Source organism: Mchenga conophoros, linkage group LG7, assembly GCF_057382185.1.
Source record: "Mchenga conophoros isolate Kocher_MC1m ecotype Shallow Benthic linkage group LG7, M_conophoros_male_GT1.1, whole genome shotgun sequence".
Classification (NCBI taxonomy): domain Eukaryota; kingdom Metazoa; phylum Chordata; class Actinopteri; order Cichliformes; family Cichlidae; genus Mchenga; species Mchenga conophoros.
The window spans coordinates 60,120,588-60,127,508 of NC_140532.1; the positions used below are offsets into that span (position 1 = coordinate 60,120,588).

A 6,921-nucleotide genomic window follows, 5' to 3' on the forward strand; every position below is an offset into this window, starting at 1 on the left:
TACACAATAATTCTGATGGCAAAAGAACCAAACGGGACAGGTAAAAAAAAAAAAAGAAAAGAAGATGTCGAGCAGTGTCAGTAGTATGCTAGAAAGTGATACATTAAAATTTCTGGGGTCACCATGAAGAGCTTACTTCCTTTCTTGCTCAGTGTGTAAAATGTGGTACTTAATGGATTGAAAAGAAAAAGGATGGCACCCTTGTAGTTCACACAGGTGGTGATGATTCAGGGTTTTAATTTGTAAGGTTTGAATTTTGAGCCATCATAAATTTTAAACCAGGAAAGTATAATATTTAACATATGATAAGTCAAAGCTAATATAGCTGCTCATATATAGCTACTTATAATTTGAAGAGCTGCCTACACCAATGAGTAGACTTCCCAGAATGGAAACAGCACTCTGTGTGTGGTTTGAGAAAACAGTCAAGTTGTTAAGAACTCTGACTGAGAAGAATCCGCCTGTGTACAGCAGCAGGCTGCCTTCCTAGAATTTGGATATCTCCCGTGCGCTCGTCTCTGCATTATGTGCAATCCCTTTCTTAGAAAATTAAAACCACAGCAGCTTTTTATAGCTTTTTTCATTCACTATCAGCTTACACCAAAAGTCTACGCTGAAGAAGATTATTCAAAACATGCAACGCAGTCACCAATCCCAGCAAATCCACCCCTAAGTCAGACTGTACAATACAGAAAATAAAAGAGCTACAGCTCAGACTCTACAGGCTTCAGTTAGCATGTTAAATGTGAAAGCTCAGTTAGAAAAAGACTGAACAAAAACGGCCTGAGTTTAGCAATTAACCAAAGTGACAAACATTGCTCTAAATAATACTCCTCTAATCCAAGTAGTCACCCAAACCTGGACGTGGATTTAGAGGCCCGAGGGCCATCTCACACATTTATTCAGAAAAAAACAAGTTTCAATTAAAATTAAAAAAATCAAAATCTTGTGGACGTATGCCTTTTACATGTTGGTAAAATGTTTAGGATGAGATGGAGATATAACACTCATGCACCCTGAAAATTATGACGGTCTAAATATGTATCAAAGGGACTCACTGAACATCAGTGGATTTCTATGGGGCAAACGTACTTAAACTAGCCACTGTGACCATTGAGGCAGAGCAGAATGAATGATACTGATGGGAACTATGAGAGTTTGTAGTTAAATTCCTGCTCTTACACACTGTAAAATCGAATTAGTTAGAACTCAAAAAAATTGAGTAAAGCTTAGCTAAAAATGACTAAATTAGGACAACTTATTTATTTTGAGTACTCTGTACAAGCTCATTTGTTCCCAGAACTCAAGAAAATTGGATCAAGTTTACGTAAGTTGACCAAGTTAGGGCAACTTACTCATTTTGAGTACACTGTAAAGCCTTGTTAGTTCCCAGAACTCAAAAAAATTAAGGAAACTCATTGCCTCAAAAAAACTAAGTAAAGCTTACTTAAGATGCCTGTTAGGACAACTTATACAGTGCAAGTCTGCAGTATTAAGAATAACTTGATATTTCTGACTGTACAGTGCTAATTGTTTACTTACTGACAAACATTTCAAGTTCAACTAAATGAAAAAACAATTTGTGGTAACCTGAATATGATTAAAAATAATTAACAACACTTTTTGTCATGATGTTAAAATCAGACCAACTTTTATTTTCAAACACAACAAAGTATAACAGCCAACATACTGGACACTGTTCTGCTGAACAACAAACAATTATATTGCCATCACTGTTATAATCTTACAATGAAACAAGGTCGCAGATGTAGTTATTCTAAAAATAAGATTAGGCCTACCACAACTTTGTTTTGTACTTACATTACTTATATAATCAAAATAAAATATTTGTTGTTCTGTCACAAGTGCAGTCTCTAATTTAAACAACACATTTGTTTTGCATTCCAACACATGAGCTGGAATGTTGTAATGTTTTAAGGATGGCTTGTTTCCAGTCCAGGCATTACTGCCTGAATGACTATCATGGATCGAGGTGATCCAAATGTAGGTGCAGAAGAAAGTCTTTAACTTCCCTTAAGTACAGTGGCAGTGGATGTGGGTTGGAGATGCAATGAGCTTGAACCTGCAGGCGACCATCTTCACTGACCACACCATCTGTGACGGAGGACTCATCTCTCCTGGTGTCCTGCAAGCAAACAATCATATTTTTTGGAACATGAACTGCTGAATTGCTTTCTTAAAACATTTTTTTCTGCATTTGGTATAAAACAGACTCCAATTTGGACAATCTCAGGCTCCCTCCCCACTGGAGAGGTGACATTCAATATCCCAATTGTCAGTCTGGATAGCCCTGACCCCCACCCGACACACAATAATGTCATGAAAGCATCATTTTAAAAAGGGCTATGCAAACATGGCCAATAACTTTCATTCTAATGATGTGCAAAATGATTTGGGCACAAAACAAATTTTGCTGTTAGAAAACTTGCAGACTTCACTATATTCAGTGTAGACCCTCTAAACTAAGTTTGGGGGATGTGATCTTTCAAGAAATGCAGACCAAACTGTTGTTGTTTGTTTACTTACACAGCATGTCTTGTAGAATTAACTGGAGTCACCAGCAACAGCCTAGTGCAGTCATATCTCAAGTCTAATAACAGAAGACAGGAAAAGATCAGTAAAGAAACAACTTCCCCAAACCAAAAAACAAATAAAACAATAAGTAAAACAGGCTGATCTAAAGTATGCTTAAAGTTCAGCCTGAATAATATAAATGTCACTGACAGTTGCTAATATATTGGAAAACCAAAATACTTACCACTGAGTTGATGTCTTTCTGTCCAACAGCAGGAGTGCTGGTCCCGAGCCTCAAAGACAGTATGAAGCAAGCAGAGGGAGAAAAAACAGAACATTTTTCAGAAACCGATTTGATCCTTAATGGCTGTGCAATCATTGTAACATAGAGTTTGCTTATGTTGTTAAATAAAGGCTAGATTTGACATTAATAGATGCCACAGATGTTCAAGGTGCCACAAAGCATGAAAAAATGGACATCTCGGAAAACGTCGGGGCATTTTTGCAAATATGTGATGTCTTGATAAATCGAGCAGATATTTGAACTTTCGACAGCTACATTCTCGCCTGAAAATATCTTAAAAGTTGATTTTGTGACCCAGAAAAAGTACTAAGTTTTTTAGCCGCGCTCCTCCGCGCTTACAAGTACGCACAGGCTCCGACAACCGTGGCCGACATATGCGATCCTCCTTTCCCCTAGATTACCCTTTCTGGGTCACAAAATAACCTTTTAAGATATTTTCAGCGGAGAATGTAGCTGTGTAATGCTCAAATATCTACTTAATTTATCAAAATATCACATATTTGCAAAAGTGCATCCACGTTTTCGGAGAGCTCTGTTACCCAGCTGACCGGGAGGTCAAGGCTTGATAAGAGTCCGCGAGCACAGCTAACTCTTGGCTTATTGTTTTCACACCCCCGAAGAATTTTGTCTGGGCTCTTATCTCACTTTTTTATTTCAAACAATCAACAGAAAATTTCACAGACATATTTTTATATAAGGTTTTTAAGGCTGTGGTGTTAATTTTTAAGTAACATGAGCCCAGCCGCAGCAGCAACGCTAGGCTAACACTAACTAGCTAGCACGATTATAAACCTGGTGCTAAACTAAGAGAAGCCACAAAATCAGTTTGAATAAGAGTAAACATTTACTCACCAAGTCAGTGTATCAGGTAAAGATCCACAGCAATGACAACAATAATCCCTTGAGCTGACGCTTTTCTAGGTTTGCTCAACATATTCCATAAAAAATGCTGGCACCATGAACATGCGGACTGATCCGTGCTAGGGAGGAGGACGGTAGTGACGTGGCATTTTCAAAACACATCTTTCATCCTTCCACACTGAGAAGAAAAACTTCCATCTTACTTAGTTTTTCTAAGTTAAGACAACTCAAATAAATTGAGTTTATCAGCATTTCTGTAGCGGACAGAACCACCTGCTTTAATCTACCATGATGCTCTGTGTTATGTTGTCATGGCAATATGAAGTCAAATAAATACAAATTCATAAAATGCACATTTGAAGGAGGACAAGAAGACAGGCAACTGGAAGAGCTTTTGAAGCAGGAAAACTTTTCTGGATTACTCTTAATTTAACTGGAAATTTTGCGAATACAAGTCAAGGAGGAAACAAGGAGGCAGGTTGGATTATATTTGAGGACAGGACGCACGAAGGAGAAGCATGAGGAGAGAGGAAACAGCAGAGCGATGGTGCAGGGCTAATCGTGGGTCAAGTCGAAGAAGCAAGCATCAAAACTGTGAGTAAACATAACACATAAAGACTTAAAAATTACTGTGCTGATTAAGGAAACATTACATTTGGTTAGTTTGGGGTCTGCAGCTTCAGGTTTGTGGGTTCAGTTGGTCTCAAAATTGAGGAAAGACAAAAAAATTTCTTTTGAAAGGTTGTTGGAGGATTTTTACTGTAAGAAATATCTGGGTGTGCAACTGCTTTTATTTTAAAAAAAAAGTTGCATTTTATTTAGTCACATTGGAAAGGGAAAATTGGAGGATCGGGACAATAATGTGGCCAGATTTACTGTTTCCTTAATCAGAACAATAATTTTGATCTGAACTAGAAATTTTGAAATGGGTTATTTTCTTTCTTCTCTACTGATCACTGTGTGATCGGTTGAGTTACTTGTCAGTCTACATTTATGTTAAAGGTAATTTTAAAAAATGCAGTTTATTCGTAATTTTGTAGAAAAAGGCTCCGCACCTGTGAAAAAAAGAAAATGGGTATCCACACCCCCAAAATTCCTGTAGATCAGAGTAGCTAAGCCCTGGTTAACTGCAATTATATAACAGAAGATGAAAAATATTGGAATGATTGAAAGAAACAAAGATTGCTTTAGGGTTTGAAGATTTGACTTTCTTATTGAAAGAGATGAAAACGAATCCATGTGTGACACTGAGAAAAAAACTGAAAGCTTAAAAGATCTGGAGGTCTGACTACTGTTATTCAAATGTGCAAAATTGTTTTAATGACATTAGAAAGAAAAATGGGATGTTTAAAAAGGTAATATATAAAGATGATTTTTATATTACTTGAAAAAATGATGTTGTTTAGCGCTTCTGTACTTAGAAAAATGCTGGGTCACTAGTAAGCTGAGATTTAATGTGATAAACTGAGGAAAGGTAATATAATCTACACACTCGCTATTATTGTTGCAATCCATACACCAGTTAATATTTAATCAATCGTCATTCATAATTGGTGATCTATGCAAGTTTTAAGGAATAATATTTGAATTGAGGTTGAATGATGCTCTGCCTCTGTGGTCAAGTACAGACATAGGCCTTAAGCAACCATGAGCCACTGATAAGTGTGACAGATTAGGAAACATGCATACAGTTCATTAGTTAGACTCCTATGAGCCACTAATAGGAGAAAATGAGCACGCAATAAAGTGGACTTGTTAGGGAGAGATTGCCATCACAGTTAAAACACTCCAACTCAATTTTGATGACAGAAACAGCTAAAAAATGAGCGTTTTGTTGAAACTGATGACAAAATCCTGATCAGATACAGACAGACACATGCATACAACACACACTACTGCTCAAAAGCTTGTGGTCAGTTTCAAACAGTTGTCTCTTAATTAATAATTTACATTTACTTTTAACATAATATTACATGAAAATGATCATAAATGTTTTCACAGATGTTTGTTTAATTAATCATTGAAGTTAAATCACCCATGATGCATTAGGAAATGTCAACACACTTATACGTGCGCCAAATTTTAGAAACAATCACTCCTGTGTGGACAGATCACATGGTTATAAACCAGCTGAAAATTGACTTCAAACGTTTGAGCTGTAGTGTAGATTGCAATGATAGTGTATAGTTATCTATTACAGAAGAATATATAGAAGTCTGAGGACAGGGAGACACTGTAAAAAAGTTATGAGCTGTCTTGCTGCAGAGAAAGTGGAGTCTGTCATCCTTGAAAAGCTCCCAAGATAGGCAGCTGGCAGGTTGAATGATGCTCTGCCTCTGTGGTCAAGTACAGACATAGGCCTTAAGCAACCATGAGCCACTGATAAGTGTGAGAAATTAGTGCACTTAATGCAGCGGTCCCCAACCCCCGGGCCTCGGACCGGTGCCGGTCCGTGAGTCGTTTGGTACCGGGCCGCGAGAGTTGAGGCTCAGGTGTGAAATGTATGGTTTTCAGGGTTTTTATCGGTATTCAGAGTTATTTTGTTATCGTTTTTATCGTTAACTCGGTGTCCCTGGGTCTTTTCAAGTGTGTTATGAATAAATCTTCTTTTTTTCGGTACCGGTACTAGTTTTATTTTGTTGTATTTATCCGCGACACCTTAAAGGCCGGTCCGTGAAAATATTGTCGGGCATAAACCGGTCCGTGGCGCAAAAAAGGTTGAGGACTACTGAGTTAATGCATGTTTCCTAATTATATACGTATGAGCCACTAATAGGAGAAAATGAGCACGCAATAAAGTGGACTTGTTAGGGAGAGATTGCCATCAGAGTTAAAACACTCCAACTCAATTTTTGATGATAGGAACAGCTAAAAAATGAGCGTCTTGTTGAAACTGATGACAAAATCCTGATCAGATACAGACAGACACATGCATACAACACACACTACTGCTCAAAAGTTTGTGGTCAGTTTCAAACATTCTTGTTTTAATTTTAAAATTATATTTGCTATAACATAAAATTAGGCAAAGTTTATCAGAAATGTTTTCACAGATGTGTGTTTAATGAATCATTTATGTTAAATCACCCATGATGCATTAGGAAATGTCTACACACTTATACATGGGCCCATTTTTAGTAACCATCACTGCTGTGTGGACAGATCACATGGTTATAAACCAGGTGAAAATTGACTTCAAACTTTTGAGCTGTAGCTTGATT

General features: G+C 37.2%; 1 long non-coding RNA gene across 1 annotated transcript; it reads right to left on the reverse strand.

Annotated features, from left to right (window-relative positions):
• Positions 1-1,640: 1,640 nt before the first annotated feature.
• LOC146571360 (uncharacterized) lies at positions 1,641-3,986 on the reverse strand. Its single transcript, XR_014893110.1, has 4 exons — positions 3,692-3,986; positions 2,780-2,828; positions 2,548-2,611; positions 1,641-2,146 (listed from the first exon to the last, which is right to left on the reverse strand). It is a non-coding gene; the product is annotated as an uncharacterized LOC146571360 (long non-coding RNA).
• Between the last annotated feature and the right edge of the window lie 2,935 nt (positions 3,987-6,921).